The sequence below is a fragment of the Rana temporaria genome, chromosome 3 (genome assembly GCF_905171775.1).
Source record: "Rana temporaria chromosome 3, aRanTem1.1, whole genome shotgun sequence".
Lineage (NCBI taxonomy): Eukaryota > Metazoa > Chordata > Amphibia > Anura > Ranidae > Rana > Rana temporaria.
In genome coordinates this window covers 314,143,545-314,166,035 of record NC_053491.1, presented here as the reverse complement: position 1 = coordinate 314,166,035, position 22,491 = coordinate 314,143,545, and the positions used below count along the sequence as shown (strand labels likewise).

General features: G+C 44.0%; 1 pseudogene; it reads left to right on the top strand.

The window, feature by feature from the left end:
- The first annotated feature begins 6,414 nt into the window (after positions 1 to 6,414).
- LOC120930479 lies at positions 6,415 to 22,062 on the top strand (annotated as a pseudogene).
- The last annotated feature ends 429 nt before the right edge of the window (positions 22,063 to 22,491 follow it).

The following is a 22,491-nucleotide window of genomic DNA, read 5'->3' as shown; positions in this document are numbered from 1 at the left end:
GCCAGTATATAGAGAGGTAAAGATATGGGGCTAGATTCAGATAGGTGAGCGGATCTTTAGATCCGCGTAACCTATCTGATTTACGTTACGCTGCCGCAAGTTTTTGAGGCAAGTGCTTTATTCAGAAAGCACTTGCCTGTAAACTTGCGGCAGCATATCGTAAATCCCCCGGCGGAATTCAAATTCCGCGGGTAGGGGGCGTGTAAAATTTTAATCAGGCGCGTCCCCGCGCCGAACGAACTGCGCATGCGCCGTCCGTAAAATTTCCAAGCGTGCATTGCTCTAAATGACGTTGCTAGGATGTCATTGGTTTCGACGTGAGCGTAAATTACGTCCATCCGTATTCGCGAACGACTTACGCAAACAACGTAAAAAATTCAAAACTCGGCGCGGGAACGACTTCCATACTTAACATAGGATACGCCGCACATAGCAGGGGTAACTTTACGACGGAAAAAGCCGAACGCAAACGACGTAAAAAAATGGTTTGTTCGTTTCTGAAACGTCGGAAATCCTCATTTGCATATTCGTCGCGGAAAAAAAAAACGCCACCTAGCGGCCGGCATGGAATTGCAGCCTAAGATCCGCCAGGTGTAAGTGTCTATGCGTAACTGGTTCTCTGAATCAGTCGCATAGATACGACCGGCAGATACAACGGCGTATCAGGAGATACACTGTCGTATCTCTTTCTGAATCTGCCCCATGGTTTCAGCCTGAACTACTCCTGGCTATACTCCTCTGACATGTTTTGCCCCACCTACAGGGCTTAATCATAGAGTGAGAAGATAACTGAGAGCAGGCTTTTATACATCATCAGCCACATGAACAGATAGTGACACACAGACATACAAACAGAAAGCTGGGCTGGAGCCAAATCAAGGCTTGGCTTGTATGTTAAAGGAGAAGCTCAGCATTCAAATAAAAAATAATGTGCTAAAATGCTGAGTATACTGTGTGTAGCGATGGAACAAATCACACTAATGACTGATTCATTGCCAGCCCAGCTAAAAATAACACAAAAATCTATTAAAAACAATGAATAGATCATGTTAACCCCAAAAGTCTGGACCCATGAAAACAAAAAATCTTTATTATATCAGAAATTAATAAAATCATTATTGTTATATTGCTGTAGAATAATACATGTGTAGCGGGGTGCCACTTTGATATGAATGGAAGATTATCATCTGCTGATCAAGAAGGATCTCGGCTCCCTCCGGTGGTCAAGTTGTGTTATGGCCATCTGTTATTTACTTTCATTGGCCCGGATTCAGGTAGATTTGCGCTTTTTTTACGGAGGCGCAGGGCAACGTTTTTGCCCTGCCCCCCGCAAATTTACTGCGCTGCCCTTGATTCACGGAGCAGTAGCTCCGTAAATTGCGTGGGCACGCCGGCAAAATGCCCGGCGTAAGCGCGCGCAATTTAAATGATCCCGGAGGGGGCGGGAATCATTTAAATTAGGCGCATTCCCGCGCCGATCGTAGAGCGCATGCTCCGTCGGGAAACTTTCCCGACGTGCATTGCGGCAAATGACGTCGCAAGGACGTCATTTGCTTCAAAGTGAACGTGAATGGCGTCCAGCGCCATTCACAAATCACTTACGCAAACTACGTAAATTTGAAATTTGACGCGGAAACGACAGGTATACGTAACATTGGCTGCCCCTGCTAATAGCGTTGTGAATCGGCGTTAGTATGCAATTTGCATACTATACGCTGAGCACAACGGGAACGCCACCTATCGGCCATCGCAAGAATGCAGCCTAAGATATGCGGGCATAAGAGCCTTATGCCGCGCATATCTTAGGCTTCAGTCGGCGTAACGAGGTTCCTGAATCAGGAGCATTCGTTATGCCGGGGCAAGTAAGCAATTGCGCTGTGTAACTATGGTTACACAGGCGCAATTGCTTCTTGAATCCGGGCCATTGAGTACAGGGAGAAACAGACTACGTTTCCCAGAGAGCAATTGTGCAATCCCAGAGTGCTTTGCTCCCCGCACAGCCTTGTGGGGGAGGTAATAAAAGGGAGAGTGCAGCCATTTTCTCTCTCTTGTTCCTGGGACGCATGGCCTGCCAGCAAAGCTCCGTGGGTGTGTGTGTGTCCCATAGAGCTCCGGCCTACATCGTGCGGAGCAGAACAGCAGCCTTTGATTCTGCTTTACACTACAGCATGCTGGAGCAGCAGTGTGGTCGAACCAGAGACCCTTGAAGGAGGTAATTGTGGACTCCCGGTCATCTGTGAAACGGAACAGCGTGACAGCGCGGTCGCAGCAAACAGACTGAGATCCTGTGGAGCGGAGGCATCCATCTGTCTGGACCTTGTGTGGTGAGAGGGTTGATGTCCAGAACTTTGTACTGCATTTCACACACCTAGACTGATTGCATAGTGTTGCTGGGACCGGTAGTTCCACGTGTAGTGCCTGTGTACTTTCGTACAGGTGCTATGCTTAAATTTAGTGGGAGAATGAGAGAGTTATGTTACTCTCATTCTGTGATTCTGTTAAATTTGGCTATCGCCAAATCTAGATTGTTCTGCGGGTCAGTCTGCGCTCCAGGGATGCAGTCTCATCTCTGGGCGGCAGGTGGTGCCAGAGGGGTCCAGGCAGAGCCGCTTCTTCCCAGCAGCCAATTGGAGGAGTTTTCCCTAGCGGGGCATGCTGGGGAGGGGTATTTCTGTGGCGGAGGCCATTGCTCGGGGTTCTTCCCTGGTTCCTGGTTCCAGGTGCGGCACCCACCTTTAGGGTGGGCGCACGTCACAGGCCCCACAACTATGGCCTAGTAGGCCGGGGTTGCGTGCTACGCGGAGTTCCTGACTCTGGGCTCTCATAGCCCGGAGCAACGTATGCTGCAAAGGGGCCCCAGTGACTTACTGGGTCCCCACTTCTATTGAGAAGATCCCAAGCTGGGTGCTGTTTGGTGGGGGATCGGTCTGAGGAGAACCATGAGGCAGGTGATCCAACAGGACTGTAACGAACCATCGGGGATCTGGGTGACCGGACACTGACAGGTTGTCTTTAAACTGTCAGTCGGTGACCCCAAGAGACATACTGGGAGGATTCGCTCTGTTGTTCACAATTTCAGCACTAAGCCTGTGGCAGAGGTCTCACACTTAACATCTTAATTTAATCAGAGTCAAGTCGGTGGCAGAGACTTGTTCCTCCCAGAAGCTTTAAGTGGCGTTCTGGCTGCTAGGCCTGTGAGAGAGGTCTGTCCAGGGGCACTTTACCCACTCCGGCTGGAGTGGCGAAGTGGACGAATATAACTACAGAGGGCAGGACTGCCTTTACTATCCATAGCCTGATACTGTGAAGTTGCTCTACCTTCACCAACCTATCCTGTCTACCTCAAGCTCACATGTTGGTCGTGTTTGACCAGGAAGAATAAAGCATTCTGGACATTATGTTATTGCTCTCAGCACTACCATCACCCCTAGACACAAATAGAGGTAACTTAAACACGCCGATCCCAAATCTATTCACCGGCTCCTCCGGGGGTAGCGCTACACACGGAACAGTTCAGTTCGATAGAGTTACCTGTGCATAGGCCTCAAGCCTGATTTAATTATTTAGTGACTGCCGCTGGAGGTACATTTCTGAGAAGGAATACACAGATACTCTGCACAATTGAAGCAACTGTTCTATGTTGTTCTACATTGCTTTATTGATCATAGAACCCTTTGGATTACAATCTTTGTTTCACAATAGCTAGCAGAAGACAGAAGAAGGAAGACCAAAGATTATATTTCTTACTGTAAGGCCTTACAGTGTTGTTACTACCTACTAGAGACTGTAAGGGGAATATTCAGTTAATTATACTGTGATATATAATTCTTGCCAAATACTGTGTGCCGCATAGTGGGTTTCATAGTGTCTACACGGTGTGCTGGAACTGGGAAGGTGCTCAGTGCTGAGGTTATTGTCTGAGCATTAGTCCCACTTGGAGACACCCCTGCTGGAGCAGTTCAGGTAGCTCTCAGGCGAATGCCACTTACAACCTCTTGTCTCATTATTGTATACCAATTGTGGTTCTGTGTTAATGATAAAACCTGTTCTAGTAAATCTACCTTTTGCTTTAACACAATCTGTTGTGAGGCTTGTTAATTCTCCAAGCAGGTGTAGCAGTGTATGCCCGGGTGACAACACAGGTAAAGTGAATATAATCTATGTCTATTTATCTGTCATTTATTATTGAGCTTCACACCAGCACTACACCACAGCTGTGTCAAGGGGAGTGAGACCAAATTATTCGGGGTGTTAGAGCAGAGTACAGGCCCAATCAAATACCAGCAGCTCCTTCGGGGGTAGTGCTACACATAAATATATAAATTATTGGCAATAATCTGTGGGGTAAATTATTTTGACCATTCTTTGGAATGTTATGCATATATTTTGCTATTCACTCCACAGGTTGTTAGTGTATACATTCACATATACACATTTACAGTATATTTATGTACTTACCCCAGAAGTAAGTAAAGAGGGGACCAGAGGGGTGGGGAGGGTGTCCGGTGTTAGGTCACCTTTAAATTTTTTCGTAAAGGCAAACTAACCCTTTAAAGGAAAAATGTGGGAATAGAAAAGAAAACCATCTATACTCACCTTCCTACTGCAGCATTGGTCTGATGCTGTAGCTGTCCCCCACCAGCTGTAAGCATGAGAACGGAGTGATCAGATGAGCACTGATTGTTCCGTTCTTGGTCCATTCAGAGCCTAAAGCAGTGATTGTCAGTCACTGCTCTCTGCTCTGCCCCTCCAGCACTTGCCGGAGCACTGGACTGAGGAGGGGGTGGGAGAACCTTGCTCAGGCTCCCAGTTGCACACTGAGAGGCTGAGCTAGTTGCAGATCGGGTATCTGGGTGGATCCCAACATTATTTTCAGGATCCTTCCAGAGCTTGGAGTGGCTCAATAATGCCAGCTAACAACGGGCTATAACCCTCTGTTGGCTGATTCTGGGTCAGAGGAGAGCACTGTCAACCACATGAGAAGTATGGCCAAAAAAAAAGCTTTATCTGTACTTCTCTTTTAAGTCAGAAAGTACTTAAGCATGAATTAAAAGGTTTTCTGAAATGGGCTTTGCAACATTCTCTTTTGTTTGCCATATAGTAGTCATATTGAAACTTTTAGAGCAGGTATGAATATAGCTGGATAGTGTAAGAATCTTCCTTTCCCTTCCCTACATTACAGGTAAATAGAAGGGGCTGCCATTTCACTAGATTTCCAAAAACAAGACAATGATTGGCTACAGCGAAGCCTGGGTGACAAATGGAAGCTGTAGGCAAGTAGAGTATGCTCCCTATACGCATTCCAAAGTCTGGTTTTCCTTTTTTTACAGGAATGTGTCTGGAATTTAAAACCTGTTCTACTTGTATGGTATATGGTATATGTGATTTCATTTAACAATGATAGATAGATAGATAGATAGATAGATAGATAGATAGATAGATAGATAGATAGATAGATAGATAGATAGATAGTGCCAAAGGTAGCCACCGCACTCTATGTATGAGGTAAATGCCCAGGTGCTCACCCACAAACAAACTCATACAAATCAAAAACTAGTATAGAGGCACTCATGAGTCTTGCAGAGGAGATAGATCAAAACAGCAGCAGTTATTTGGTCAACATTTCAGTGAAGTTCAGTCTATCTTTTTCAATATAAGAAACTTGAGAAAGAGGGACTGAGCTTCATTGAAACGTCAACAATAAAATGTTTTGACCCATCTCCTCTGAAAGACCCGTAAGTACTTCTATACCAGTTTTTGGGATAGATAGATAGATCGATAGATAGAATGAATTCAAAGACTGCGTGACATAATTTTTACCACCTGTAGGCCATTCCTTAAGTGCAGAGACTTGCTATTGCAAACATCTAAGATCTTTGTTTCTCATTGCTTTCAGTCTGTGTTTACATTGTTCATGGCACGCACCAAGTTTAAAAAATGTTTACTAATATTAGGGTTAGAGCTCATTCACACAGGTCCGACTTGGGATCCGACTTCAGGTCGCCTCAAGTCGGGCTGCATGAAGAAATCATTGTAAGTGAATGGAGCCATCTTAATGCACACTACTGAAGTCGCTCCGACTTGAAAAAAGGTTCCTGTGCTACTTCAATCGACTTGTAGATTACTTTTACCTATTGATTCGGAACCCCATTCACAGTGAGGTAATGAGATGAGTGGCAGTGCTGGGTGGGTGGGATGAGTGGCAGTGCTGGTGGGGGATGGGATGAGTGGCAGTGCTGGTGGGGGATGGGATCAGTGGCAGTGCTGAGAATGTGATCAGTGGCAGTGCTGGGGGGATGGGATTAGTGGCATTGCTAGTGGGGAGGGGTGAGATCAGTGGTTGCTTGGGGGTAATTGGATTCATTGGCAGTGCTGATATGGGGTGGATTAGATCAATGGCAGTGCTGGTTGGGGATGGCTGGTCTACTGTGCGGTTACTATGGCAGTGAGTGTACTATCTCCCGACCAGAGCGTAACTAGAGAAAAGCCTTCAGGCAGCGCCCCCCCACAGTGGCAGAACACCAGGGCCTGTTCACAAGTTGGACCTTTCTGACCCTGGTAGTTCTGCAGGTAAGACTAAGGCAGGAATAGTCTTTTCGGCTTTGCTTTATACATTTTTTGGAATACTGGAAGACTGATCTATAAGATACTGTAAATATAGAGTGGGTTATGTTGGGTGTTTTTAGTGGGCTTGGGTGTTTATATGAGTGGTTTGTTGTACTGTATACTGTATACTTCAATGCAATTAATTCTATGTGTGCTTACATTTTTGTATACGTTTTTTTAAACTATTTTGTAAGATAATAAATCTATTTTGTACAGGTATAACAGTGCACATTTGTTGCCATTTCTTTTGGATTTGGTCTGATATATATGGTATATATGTGTCACATAATGAAAAGACACGTCTACCACATTTATAATCCCACTACAGCCTGGGACTCCTTTAATAACAGTGCAAAACAGCACAGTTCTGTGCTTCTAATATCTAGACATTTGTGTAACAGTGTGTAAAGCCAGAGATCCCAGTCTTTTGTGTACCTCAGTTCCTCTTTAAATATGGATTAACAACACATTGGGGTTTATAATTATGCCTGTTCATTTCCAGTTTTCCACAACTAAAGCTCATTTCAGTTGACATTACCTACATTGTGTACAGGTTTTCATTACCCAAAACATCGATTTTTCTGTTAATTGCTAGGCAAATGTTAAAATGAATGCAAAAAGTCTACTATCATCTTGCTTTAATGTAAGCTACCAAATCGCATAACATAATAGACATGACGCTTGGCAGAGAAATAGTCATGTCTATCCTAATAATCTGTGAGGCAGTGATGGAAAATTGTTTTTAAATTAAAATTAATATAGTTTCACTTTATAAATAAAGCTTAATCAAGAGCAAATGGGCCAGTGACTGCACAAATGTATTGTTTATTAAAGAAATAAAACGAAGAGTTCCATTAACTTTGCTTGCATAAATAAAATAGCATGGATGTTGGTTATTAAAATGGGAAAAAGTGAGAATCCATTGAGGAAGAGAAAATATAAATTAGAAAATGGTTTCCTTGTACTTAGTTACTATGGAAGCAATTTGTAGTGACTAGATGGATAATTCTCCTTAAAGGAACACTAATGTGAAAAACATTTTATTCTGATAATTGTTAGGAGTTAATACATTGTTCATGGTGGATATTTCTGATGGTAACAACACGCCTGCAAAATGATGCATAGTGGCTTGTAGACTCCACTGGAAGCAAATGTGACAACAAAGGAGATGAATTGGGAGACAGGAACAGAGCATTGTAATCCCTTAATAGAAAGTGCTTGAACAAGGACCTTCATAGCAGGATTACCCACCTTTATGAAAACTGCTGTTTTAAAACAAAACAACTTTCAAAATTACATTAACATATTAAACTTCATATATAAAGCACCTAAAATTATCAGAATACATTTTTAATTTTGCAAAAGTTATTCTTTCTTAGTGTGCCGTATTTTGAGCTTAAAAGCAGATGGAAACATACCAGACAGAGAGAAACACTCTGGGCCAGATTCACAGAAAAAGTACGCCGGAGTATCTGCTGATACTCCGGCGTACTTTCAAATTTGCCGCGTCGTATCTTTATTTGTCATTCACAAACAAAGATACAACGGCTTTTGGCTAAGATCTGACAGGCGTACGGCTTCGTACACCTTCGGATCTTAGGTGTAATTTTCCGGCAGTCACTGGGTGGAGTTTGCGTAGTTTTCCAGCGTCGGGTATGCAAATTAGCTGATTACGGCGATCCACGAAGATACGCGCCTTTGTCGCAATCTCTTACGTCGTCGCTAGTCGGTTTTTCCCGTCGTAAAGTTAAGAGTGCTATTTAGATGGTATAAAATTACACCATCCATGTTAAAGTATGGCCGTCGTTCCCGCGTCGAATTAGAATTTTTTTTTTTTTGCGTAAGACGTCCGGGAATAGGAAAGGACGTAACGCACGTCGCCGTTCAAAAAATTACGTCAGTGCGACGTCATTTCGCGCAAAGCACAGCGGGAAATTTCAAAACGGAGCATGCACAGTACGTTCGGCGTGGGAACGCGCCTAATTTAAATGATACACGCCCCATTTGAATTAGGCGGGCTTGCGCCGGAAGGCTTTACGCTACGCCGCCGCAAGTTTACAGGCAAGTGCTTTGTGAATCAAGCACAAGCATACCCAAGCATTAATGCGGGAGGATAGAAATGTGGACATTGTAATTGTATAGGAACAATGGGCCAGATTCACAAAAGGGATATGACGGCGTTTCTCCTGATACGCCGTCGTATCCCTGTTTCCATCTATGCGACTGATTCATAGAATCAGTTACGCATAGATAGCCATAAGATCCGACAGGTGTAATTGTTTTACACTGTCGGATCTTAAGATGCAATAACGCGGCCGCCGCTGGGGGGAGTTTGCGTCGTAAACCAGCGTCGGGTATGCAAATTAGGAGTTACGGCGATCCCCGACGGTTTTTCGTGTTCGCTACGTCGCCGCTAGTCTAGTTTCCCGTCGCAAAGTTAGTCATTTCTTTTGGTGCCTTAACTTTACACAGCAATCGTATTGCTTTGTAAAGTATGGCCGTCGTTCCCGCGTCGAAATTTAAAAAATAACGTCGTTTGCGTTAGCCGTCCGGGAATACGGAATTACGCTACGCGCGTCGCCGTTCAAAAAAATGACGTCACTTTGCGCAAAGCACAGCGGGAGTTCAGAAACGGAGCATGCGCGGTAGGTCCGGCGCGGGAGCGCGCCTAATTTAAATGGCGCACGCCCATTTGAATTGGCCCGCCTTGCGGCGGAGGCCGCCGGCGTAGGTTTTCATCGCAAGTGCTTGGTGAGTCAGGCACTTGCAATGAAAAATTGCGGCGGTGTAACGTATCTATGATACGTTACGCCGCCGCGATTTTACGTGAATCTGGCCCAATATACTGAATGGAATATGTACGGCTCACTTATGGTTGTTTTGGGTTGCCCAAAGCCAGGGAACTAATGAACCCCAGAAAAGTAAAAAAAGCTGTTCCTACCCTTTCATCCTGCTACCTTAGAAGTTCCTGATCCCTGCTAGAAAGTGCTACACTGTTCTAAAGTCCCATGAATATGTGCACAATTCTGCTTCATACTAAAATGAATGTAAGGGATTTTATATAATTATTTTCCTTTATTTTGTTAAAATTAGGACAAATTTATATATAGATATATTTTATTAATCATTAAATACTGATGAATGAATGAATGAATGAATGAATGAATGAAAAAACTTATAAAGCGCGGCGCATGCGAACTGAATCGCTTCTGGGCGCTAGTTGTTCGTGTCTAGTACTCTAACCATCAGCTGAGTCCTAGCATTTTAGGTTTCCCTCCTTTCTTTCACCCCTTTGATATAAAAAGCCTGTGGTTTACAGAAATCAATAACTCCAGCTGTTGGCTTTGTGCAAGATCATCAGTTGGGCCTGACTGCTTGATAAAACAATTGTGGTGTGCCCACAGTGAAGAGTGGGCATGATTTTTATTGTGCCAGGGGCCTTGCTAGGATTGTGAGAGACCTGTGGCACCTTTGAGCCCACTAAGCAAAGGACTACTATGGCGTGTAGCACACTACGCTTAATAATGGTCTGTCCCCCAGTACAATCCCCTCCCAGGTCAGTCTGTTCCCCAGTTTAATCCCCCCACGGTCAGCCTGTCCCCTGCTTATCAAAGGGAACAGAGAACAGCGCCCTCTAAGTGCAGTATGTATGCATTTTAATAAAAGAAAACTTAATTGAGTACACTCAAAAGATTCTGGTGATAACAGCATAGTGGTGTTTCATCCGCTCCGACTTCCGGGTGAGGGGAGAGTCTAACATCACTGGTGTACACTGGTGTCCGTGATCAGGTCTGTCCTCCGGCCACACTGCTGGTGCACGGTGCTTTTGGATGGATAGGACTGCAATCGGCTGTACACTTTGGATGACGTCACTTCCGGGTCGGGTCAGCGGGTGGTGTATGTGTACTCCTTAGTCAGGCTTGGATCATGATCACGGACACCAGTCTACACCAGTGACGCCGTGCTCTCCCCTCACCAGGAAGTCGGAGCGGATGAAACCCCACTATGCCTGTTAGCACCACAATCTTGTGAGTGTACTCAATTAAGTTTTCTTTTATTAAAATGAATACATACTGCACTTAGAGGGCGATGTTCTCTATTCCCTTTTATATTTCAGAGCTTTCTTTTTCCTTCTAAAACTTTTGAATCGGACAGCCTTCTCTGGACAGTTACTTATTATTACTATTGTTTTAGGGCCAGATTCTCAGCAGAGTTACGACGGTGTATCTCAGGAAACACCATTGTATCTCTGTTTTTTGACCCTGGTATCTATGCGAGTGATTCCTAGAATCATTTTCGCATAGATACGGCCAAGATCCGACAGGTGTAAGTGACTTACACTGTCGGATCTTAAATGTAATTCGCCGCTGGCCGCTAGGTGGCGTTTACGTTCAGGTCTCATTTGACTATGCAAATGAGCCTGATACGACGATTCCCGAACGAATTTGCGTTGCGTAGTCGTCGCTTGCGTCGTTTCCGTAGGCGTAAGGTTACCCCTGCTATATGAGGGGTAACCTTACGCCAGTCCGCCGTATGCCATGTTAAGTATGGCGTCGGGTCCGCGTCGTCTTTTCCCATTGGGTACATCGTTTTCCTAAGTCGTTCTTGAATACGACTTTACGTCAATGACGCACACGTACACGTAAACACTTTACTACCACTTTTACCTACAGGTAAGCCTATAATAAGGCTTACCTGTAGGTATAAAGAATATCTCCTACACCTGTACGGTTTAGGAGATATTCCCCTCGCAATGCGCCGCTGATTGCAGCGGCGCATGCGCAGCGGGGATCTTCGGCTAAAGGCACGGCAACCGCCGGACAGAAGTCTCCCGCGCGCATTCGCGGGAGTGACGTCATTGCTGCTCCAGTCAATCACAGCGCTGGAGCGGCGATACCCGGTGCATACTAGCTCATTATGCCTTTTTCCTTTCAGGTGTAAAAAAAAATTCTTACATTCTTACATTCTTACATTGGCCGCTAGGGGGTGTTCCCGTTGTGGTCAGCGTATAGTATGCAAATTGCATACTAACGCTAATTCACAACCCTACGCGAGCCCTACGTACGCAGTTTACGTCGTTTGCGTACGTCGGGTTTCGCGTAAGGCTGCTCCTGCTAATAGCAGGGGCAGCCAATGTTAGGTATACCCGTCGTTCCTGCGTCGCGAAGTTTAAATTTTACGTCGTTTGCGTAAGTGAATCGTGAATGGCGCTGGACGCCATTCACGTTCACTTTGAAGCAAATGACGTCCTTGCGACGTCATTTGCCGCAATGCACGTCGGGAAAGTTTCCCGACGGAGAATGCGCACTACGTTCGGTGCGGGAAAGCGCCTAATTTAAATGATCCACGCCCCCTACGGGATCATTTAAATTACGCGCCCTTACGCCGGGCAGTTTTCCGGAGCGCACACGCAATTTACGGAGCTACTGCTCCGTGAATCGCGCGTAGCGCAGGAAATTTACGGAGGCGCAGCGGCAAAACGGTGCGCTGCGCCTCCGTAAAAAAAGGGGCAAAGCTACCTGAATCTACCCCAGTGTGATTTTAGGGACAGCCACTCTGCTTCACAATTTACATCACTAGGACCACCTGCAAGGGGATGTATAGAACACCTGTTCCAGGTAAACATGGCCTTGCATGGGTGTACGCTGTTTTTTTTAATTTTTTTTATATGTTATACTTGTGGGCGGTGGGAAGCTGTAAGGGCTTTAGTGAAATATCAGGCATCTAAACAGACCAGTCATGTCTCTTTTTTGAGTCAAAGAGTCCTCATTTCCTTTCCCTGTAGTCTCAGCTGCACTGCAGGTGAATGAATAGACACTGGGGCAGATTCATATACAATGGTGCAGATTTGCACCGGCGTGGTGCATCATTTTTAGACTACACCGGTCCAGCGCGGAGAGGCAGTTAGGTGATTCAAGAAACTTTTTTTGTCTACGATGCCCCAGCGGGGCGGATTTTAGACGGCGTAAGGCGGGGTAAGGCCAACTGGGAGTCACCCTATGCTAATGAAGTGCCGACCGTGGCGCAGGGGTCACGCCGGGGCGCATCTTAGACCGCACATGCTCAGTGACATCCAGGGGTAAATGCCCCAATCTGCACATGCTCAGAACTGCGCCCCGGCGTGATCCCTGAGCTACGCCGACCCACTACCAAAGCCCAGTCCATGAATCAGCCCAGACTTCCGCCCTGCAGGTGCAAATGTACTGAAGCTTTTTTTTTTCTAAGCTAGGTCGTTTGCATTGTGGTGGGGCAGTTATGGCTGATGAGGAATCCTCAGGTGGGCGGATGACCAATTTCAGCCCAGAGGAGAGGGCTGTAATTATTGAGGGCCTCTCCCAACATGGGGACCGCCTCTATGTGTTGTCCAGCAAGTGTTGTTGCTCAGTTCGTTTGTAATGCTGCTGCTTTAGCTGCTCTCCAGCTGACCTCTGCAAGTTTGGTGCAAAGTTACCCCTGCTTTTATGAGGGGTAACTTTGCACCGGAAATTTCAGCTCCGCTCACCGGGAGTAGCCTGCGCCGGACAAGCTTAAGTTGATGAATCGGCCCAAAAACCTAATTTGCATATTTAAAACAAAAAAACCATGGCCACGCCAGATCGGACCAGCGTAAATCTGCACCAACGCCGCGCCGGCGTGGAAAGGTTACACCGAGGCGATGAAGTCTATTTGGAGGCGTAATCTGGTTCTCTGGGTAAGGCGCAGCGATCCGCCGGCGCAAATCTGCACTTACGCCGTGCATCTACCAAAAAAACGGTGTAAGTGCTTTATGAATCTGGCCCACACTCTGTTCAGAGAGTGCCTATTCAATCACAATTAGAAGCATAGTAAACATATGTTTCAGTTATGAATGAACAAAGGAATAATCGGTGCTACACTATTAGGTTACAATCCCCTTGCTGTTGGAGGGCATGAATGGCCTCCTGGCCAAAACAATGGCAGCTGGAATTTTTTAGAGGTTCAAATCTTTGGATGACCCTTCTTAGCATGGCCCCATTACTCATTTCCCTACTTGATCTTGCACATTCTAAGTCTTTGAATGTCCTTGTGAAACGTCCCTCCTTGTCACAAATGTTGCTGCGGTTGTAGCAGAATATTGTTGGGGGATGTGGACCTTGAGGAACAAGAAGGAGTACACGCTTTATTTCTGCAAAATGGTCTCATTTGGGTGTTGCTCTAACCAAACTTTGTGGTGAAGAGTAATTTCCTCATACATGTGGTGCCCAGTCGTTGTGGGGCACATTTGTTTTGTTTTATTAAAGGACTTACTAAAATTTGTTTGTGTGTTTATTTACAAATTATCTGTCTGTTTCTTATTTTTAAAGGGGCTTCCAGATTCCAATGTGGCCCCACCTGCAGACCCTCAAAGTTACCGGACAAAAGTTGTGGGGGGGAGATCTATGTCCGCAATCAACACGGGGACAAGGTGTGTCCCCCTGGCATAGTACCCTCTCCATGTGGAGGGCATGTAGCCTGAATTAAAGAGAAGATGAGCACAATGTCCTCCCCTCTTTTTTAACCACTTCAGCCCCAGGAGATTTTACCCCCTTCATGACCAGAGCACTTTTTACAATTTGGCACTGCGTCGCTTTAACTGACAATTGTGCGGTCATGCGACGCTGTACCCAAAATAAATTTGCATCCTTTTTTCTCAAAAATAAAGCTTTCTTTTAGTGGTATTTGATCGCTGCTGCATTTTTTTTTTTTTGCGCTATAAACAAAAAAAGAGCGTAATTTTTGAAAAACATTTTTTTGTTATAATAAATATCTCCAATTAAAAATAAAAATAAATCTTTATTAGTTTAGGCTAATATGTATTCTTCATATTTTTGGTAAGAACAATCGCAATAAGCTTATATTGTTTGGTTTGCGGAAAAGTTTATTGCATCTAAAAACTATGGAAAAGATTTATAGAGTGTATTTTTTTTATTTTTACAAGTAATGCCGGTGATCTGCGATTTTTTAGCGGTACTTTAGCGACATTTGCGATGAACAGATTGGACACTTTTGACACATTTTGATACATTCTTGGGACCATTGACATTTATACAGTGATCAGTGCTATACATATTCACTGATTATTGTATAACTGTCACTGGCAGGGAAGGGGTTAACACTAGGGATGATCAAGGGGTTAAATATGTGTTCCCTCAGCATGTTATAACTGTGGGGGCATAGGACTGACTAGGGGAGGAGACATATCATTGTTTCTACTTAGTAGGAACAAACAACATGTCTCCTCTGCCTTGACAGAAAAGGGATTTGTGTGTTTAAACACACAAAACCCAATGCTGGCTCTTGTGCACGTGATCGCGCGTGACCGGTGGCAAATGCGACCGCTGGCCAAACGCATCATGCCCGGCCTTCTGGCGGCTCTTAAAGGGAAACCCATACAGGGGTTTCGCGCAGGGGTACCATTCTGCCCCTGTAAAAAGACGTGAGTCGATCGGGAACCGGTTAGTCTTATATGATCACTACAATTAGTTTGACTGTTCACTGAATGCTGAACTTGGACTGAACATGGGTTTGGTCTGAACCCTACTCACTTTGATGCAAGAAGAATCTACATAGTTTTTTGTCCCATGTTGCTGTGTCCTCAAATACATCAATGTCTTTCATATACAAAATGGACACTTTACATACTCCTCACTCAGCACTCTTGACCCTTGCACCTGTGTTCTGTGTGTTATGTGTTCCTGACCGTGCTCTTTGAATGTTACATACTCCTGACTCCAGAACTTTACACTCTTTGTTATGTACTCTTGTACTCGTGACCCTTGCACTCTATGCAATATATACTCATGCCCACCGCTATTTGTACATTTTGTACTGTTCCATGTTCTCTGTGCATGACCTACTCCTGACATCTGCACTCTGTTCATTACACAATCCTGACCCCTTCGCTCTGTGCATTACATACTTCTGACCCCAGCACTCTCTGTTTTGGGCACTCCTGGCCCTATGTTTTTTACAGTTCACACTCCTGACCTCTGTACCCTGTATGCTACGTACTCTTGATCTTGCCCTTTGCACATTAAATACTCCTGACCCCAGAACTCTATCTTTGTTTACCATTGTTCTCAAGGCCTTTTCAATACATACTGCTGACCATTGCTCATTGCATGTTTGGTATGCCTGCCCCCTGCACTCTGTACAATACATACCCCTAACCCCTGCACTCTGTGCATTACATTCTGCCGACCCCTGCACTGTGCGAGCTACATAATCCTGACTTCTGTGCTCTCTGTGTTTCATACTCCTGCCCCATGGAGTCTTTATGCTATATTGTGTTCCTAACCAAAGTGATTATGGTCTCAGCAGTTGCTGGTTGCTAAGTAGTCCCCAACTATATTAGTTACATTTTAGTTTATGTTTTTAAATAAATGGGATTGCCTAAATCTAATGGCAGCTACTGCATTAGGGGAGATAAAAAGATGTTGCATTGGTAAACACTACTTTAGTGCTGTGACACACTGCGAATGAAGGACAGCTTTGCCTGTGCAAGCAAGAACTGCACACCCTGAAAAAAAATTATAACCCTGCCCCCCCTCAAAAAAATTAAACACTAAACCCCAATTCATTAATATATATATATATATATATATATATATATATATATATATATATATAGTGACAGGAAGTCAGGTAAATCTGTGGGTGTTGTCACAGACAGGACATACATTGCTGCCTTGTTTAGACAATACACCAATTGTTATTAGGCGTTGGCTGCTGCAAATGTAGCCAGAAAAGGCTAAAGGCTGTTGGAAAGCTTCAACTGTTCAGAATGAGGCAATTAAGACCAGTCCAGAGGATTACCACTGATTTGCTGCATCCTGAGTCTTTGTGAGTAAGGAGAGCAGTGCCAGAAAGTCTTCTGAGGAGGTGAGGAGGAAATTGTTTTTTCTGTGTGATAAAAATTAAAAGACTATTGTTTTTCTGCTGTATGACCAGCACTATCTGCCCAGCACTAGGCTGAGCTAGACTCCATAGATAGGTTCCTGTGTGGAAGGTAGGCGCCCAAAGTGGCCAGGGTTTATTTTATGTTTGATTTTGTTTATGCTGTTTGGATGCTTGCACTTGTTTCCAGCAAGATGGAAGAATAAACCAAAATCGTTGTTTTCAACCATCTTCGACTGCCTGTCTGTATAAATTCAGTGTGTGGTGAACCCATCCAAGGGGTCACACACCCCACTACCGAGCTAATACCTTACACATGGTGGAGAATGCGGGCAGTTAAAGTAAACCCAAAATGGAGGAGATACTGAAACAGCTGGTTTTAGCAAATGCAAATCAACAGCAGACGAATGCAGCTTGGCAGCGGAGCATTGCAGCTCAACAACAGGTTTACCAGCAGCAAATGGAGGCCATCGTGACACAACTTCAGAGACAGCAGACCGAGGCTGGGAGTCAGGCCAGTAACATACCGACTTTTTGGGACAGAGAACTGGGATACCAACAAAGCCCAGCAGAGAATTTTCTGTTGTTGGAGGAGTGCAAAGACTTTAAAATATTTGACTCATTTACGGGTATCCTTGGAAACAGTCCACCCTTAACATCTCACTGGGAGCAGTGGGACACATATTGTGAGGATCTGACCAAGGACACAAAGCTAACTAGTTTGGAAATGTGGGGAACAAAAGAGGTGGCATCGGGAAGGGTGGCTGCTCCGGTTTGTTCATCTAAGACTGCCCCTGTAAGCGAAGTGCCATCCCTTGACTGCTCCCAAAAAGCTGCCAAGACAGCAGCAAGTACCCAAATGGTAGCAAAGACTAATATTTCTTGTGATGAGAAAATTAATATCCATGGAGAGTGCAAGGACTATGTAAAAAAGGCTAAGGTTAAGATGAGCTCAGCACTTCCAAGCCAACCAACAAGCACTGTGGTTGCCATAGATGCAGCCAAGGAAAATACTTGTTTTTGTGGTGCTGTAGCCAAAAAGCAGGAAAGGACAATTGAAGAGCCCTCCATAGGCCGAAGAAGCTGTGCCATTTTGCCTTTCATAGAGACTCAAAAGCTTTTCTGTCCTCCGCAGAATGTGGCCACAATTGGGGTTGTGGAAGCTACTGTTACTGTTTCAGCTTCTGTGTCTGATCCCTCAAAAAAGAAAGAGGAGCACAACTATTCACTTTTCATCTCAGAGGGGCTTACCGAATCGGCCATCAAGACAGCTGGCCAGCAGGACAATGAGGAAGAGGATATTGATTTAGATGAAGAAGAACATGATGAAGGATTTGGTAGTGAACACAAACTTTCTGAGAATGAAGAGGAGGAGGAGGAAGAAGAAGACAATGAAGATGACAAAGATGATATCAGTGATACCTTCTCAGAGCCAGGTTATGAAAATGATTCTGTTGAAGATTTGAAAGGAATAACTGCCGTGTCATCGAGGAAAAGAGGAAAGTGAAGGTATTTCTGGGAATATACCGAGCAATTAATGCCTTCTCAACAGGAAGGGATGCTGAGACCGTCTGAATGGGACAGAGACACGCTTCCCAGTAATATGTACCAGAAGAATGGTCTGCATCACGGCAAGTACACCGTGAAGAAATCTCGCAGGAGGCGATGCGTTACTCTAAATCCAAGAAAACTTCTGCAGATTGGTGGTGAACTGCGTAAACTGAATAAAGTAATCAGTGACCTAACACCCGTATCGGAGCTTCCTGTCACTGCCAGGCCGCGATCTCGTAAGGAGAAAAACAAGCTGGCTTCCAGAGCTTGCCGTCAAAAAAAGAAAGCCCGGTATGAAGCCAATAGTGAAGCTGTTAGGCCTGAATACTGAATATGATAATTTGCGGTTTGTGATCAATTTAATAAAACAAGAGATAATGACACGAATACAAATCCCATGGAAGGAATGGTCATCAAGCATGGAGCAGAAACTGGATACTCTTATCAAAGAGACTAATAGGAGAATAAATAGGTGGTTCCTGGCCCTTCAGGAATTCAGTTTTGTGGTAACGCATCGCCCCGGTGCTAAAATGGGGAATGCAGATGGGTTGTCCCGAGTGCATGCCTGCCTGGCAACCTGTGTCCCAACCCTAGGGTTGAAACAAGAGGGGGGGGGTATGTGACAGGAAGTCGGGTAAATCTGTGGGTGTTGTCACAGATAAAAATCAAAAGACTATTGTTTTTCTGCTGTATGACCAACACTGTCTGCCCAGCACTAGGCTGAGCCAGACTCCATAGATAGGTTCCTGTGTGGAAGGTAGACGCCCAAAGTGGCCAGGGTTTATTTTATGTTTGATTTTGTTTATGCTGTTTGGATGCTTGCACTTGTTTCCAGCAAGATGGAAGAATAAACCAAAATCTTTGTTTTCAACCATCTTCGACTGCCTGTCTGTATAAATTCAGTGTGTGGTGAACCCATCCAAGGGGTCACACACCCCGGTACCGAGCTAACCCCTTACAATATATATATATATTAAAAACAGCAACTACAGTTGCTGACACACACTAAAAAATTACCTGTTGGGACTCTTGGGAACTGTGTTGGGAACAGTGAAATTGGGAAAGGGGGGGTACACAAGTATAAGCTCACTGCACTGCAAGCTTAAGAGATTGTGTTTATTATGGTACAGTGTAGTGCTCCCATAACAAGGCCAACATTATTGGCACTTTTAAGCCAGATTATCTAAATTTAAAGAACAGGCAATGCATTATGATCTCCTTAATTCATGCATTAATTTGCAGGTACCATAAGCCTCAAATATGTATGGTTCACCTTAAACCCATGGTATCACTGAACCCTAATGCCACGTACACACGATAGGTTAAACCGATGAGAATGGTCTGATGGACCGTTTTCATCGGTCAAAACCGATCGTGTGTGGGCGCCATCGGTTAAAAAAAAGCAAACTTGCTTTAAATTTAACCGATGGATTCCTAACTGATAGGTCAAAGCCGATCGTTAGTAGGCACAACCATCGGTTAAAAATCCACGCATGCTCAGAATCAAGTCGACGCATGCTTGGAAGCATTGAACTTAGTTTTTTTCAGCATGTCGTCGTGTTTTACGTCACCGCGTTTTGACACGATCGTTTTTTTAACCGATGGTGTGTAGGCGCGACGGACCCTCAGTCAGCTTCATCGGTTAACCGATGAAAACGGTCCATCGGTCTGCTCTCATCGGATGGACTGATCCTGTGTATGCGGCATAACTTTATCTCTTATTATTAAGGCCATGTACACACGACCGGTTCATCCGATGAGAATGGTCCGACGGACCGTTTTCATCGGTCCACCGCTGAATTGGCCTGATGGTCTGATGTGTGTACACACCATCAGTTCAAAAACCGATCGGGTCAGAACGCGGTGACGTAAAACACACGACGTGGTTAAAAAAATTAAGTTCAATGCTTCCAAGCATGCGTCGCCTTGATTCTGAGCATGCGCGGGTTTTGAACCGATGCTTTTGTGTACTAACCATCGGTTTGGCCCGATCGGTAAGCGGTCCATCGGTTCGATTTTAAAGCATGTTTTAAAATTTTGGACCGAAGGACAACAGACAGATGGGCTATACACACGGTCGGTTTGGACCGATGAAACTGAACCTCGGGCCATTCTCATCGGTTTTGTCCGACCGTGTGTACAAGGCCTAAGACTGTTAATTTATCAGCCTTAGACCCAGGAATAGAAATCTATTTTAGTACATGAGTAAGGCTGAATATCCTAAAGAAGCTCTTTTTTTATTTAAAAAGCTGCTGTGAGACATTTTGGAAAATGTAAAGCTGCTAGGCAATGACTAATGACTGCACCCAACCCTCTTTATGTGAATTGAGAACTTCACAGATTTTTGTGTAAAGTAAAATAGAAAGGAACATTGCTGGATTCGGAGACATATTTATCATCATTCTCATAATCAGTGGAAAACTTTAGAATTATGTTATATTTTAAAATGGCCAGATCAATGTTATGACATGATTCTTTAAAGAATTGACCATTGATGTAAATAAAACTCAGCCACTAAAATCTCATCTAGGCTTTAGCATGTTAAAGGAAAACCAAAGGTAATTTTCATTATTTTTAAATCTGCAGATTTTTTTCCAATATTACCAGCAAGATTAAAAATGGTGAAATTAGTATTTCGCTGAAAAAACATGTCACAGTACCCACAAGGTTTTTTTTTTTTTTTGTATCTATCCTGTTTACTGAAAATGATATTTAATTTTTGACTTATGTGCAATGCTATAGACTTCCCACTAGGAGGGCGGTGATAGCAACTTAGAAGCAATTTTGCTTAAAGGGGTTGTAAACTACATTGCATGCATTAAGGTGAAAAACCTTCTGTAATGCTGCAGCCCCCCAATGCCCCCGTTTTACTTAACTGAAAGCTGTCATCTTTCGGCCAGGAACGAGCACACCAGCGCTAGCTGGTGTCTCGTGTCCTGATTGGATAGACTGATAGTAGCGCAGCCATTGGCTCTCGGGACTTGGGATGCGGCGAGGAGCCACCAGCGCCGCTGAGGGACCCCAGTAGAGGAGGATAGGGGCCACTCTGTGCAAAACAAACTGCACAGTGGAGATAAGTATGATATGTTTGTTATTTAAAAAAAAACAAGGGTTTACAACCCCTTTAAGAGAGCTAATAGTGGAATGTTATAGATGCTGCCAGAGCTATATCCTTATTTGGTTTGGTATCCAAATGACTATGAATTTTCGTGTGTCTAGCAGTCACAGTGTTATAGTTATAGTTTGTTGAGCAGAGGTGCATGCTTACCACAAATTTCCAAATTATAGTTTCTTTTATTTTCAGGGTTGCTCTTAAATTAAAAAATACAATCTCAGACACAAGCCAAACCTTGAAGGTATAAATGTGTTGATATTATCCAGGACTAATCAGTGGTTGATGGGAATTGGATGACTTTCCCACAGTGTTGTTCATCAATTTGAAATACTTCTTTCACAGTCAGATTACATCACAGTCAAATTGCAAGACAGCAACAGCAGTGTTAAAACAAATCGTATAAGAGTAAACTCATGTAAAGCACATGTAATCCAGTTAATGTGTTTCACAGCTAAAAAAAAAAAAAAGTCTTACTGACACTGGGATTATATAGTCGTTTTAGTAATAGACTTTACTTAAATGAGTTAACCTTAATGTCCGCAAAGTTTTAATGTCCTGATGCCCAAAAAAAGGAATGATAGAAGGTAAAATCAAGATGAAGAAACCTAAATCCCTATTATGTTAAGAAATAGAAAATGTGGCGCCAGTGTTTATTTGTCCATGACTTAAAGCTCAACTGTAGAAAAAGATAATATACTGTTTGCAGTTCTAGACACCTCCACTTTCCTGTGCAGAATGTCTAAAACAGGTCTGTGCAGTCCAATAGGCGCCAAAGTTAGACCTAGTATTTAAGGAAATTCACCCAGTATATATGCATCCAAAAGAATACTCTAGGGATTTGTTTGTTTCTGCCAAACATATATTACATTTTTTGCAGGTACCTGATCAGCAAATGATTGATTAATGAATTTTGCCAAGCAGGCATATTTTTCAGTAATTTCATAAATTCCTTCGGCAAATATTCGTATTTCACCTTTTTTTTTCTGCCTCACTATTGCTTTGGACTGGGCAGTATGGCAATATGGCAATTCCTCCTGTTAAGGATGGGAAGTGGAACCTTGATTGTGGGAGGATGAATCATCGCTATATGACAGATCTTGCCATGGTGGTGTGCCCATTTTTAATGTTCCTCTGCAAGTGTTGTGGTGTTATTAGCTAGTGTCATCTGCATTACATACTGTACATATATATTCTGCTTGTATGTCTTAAACAGGGGCTACCAACTGAATTTAGCTTTGCTGGGTGGTAAGTAACCAGGCTTATTTGTAGTTTATTTGATCATTTGGGGTTTTAAATGCAGTGTAGCTGTAGTTCCTCTTTTACCT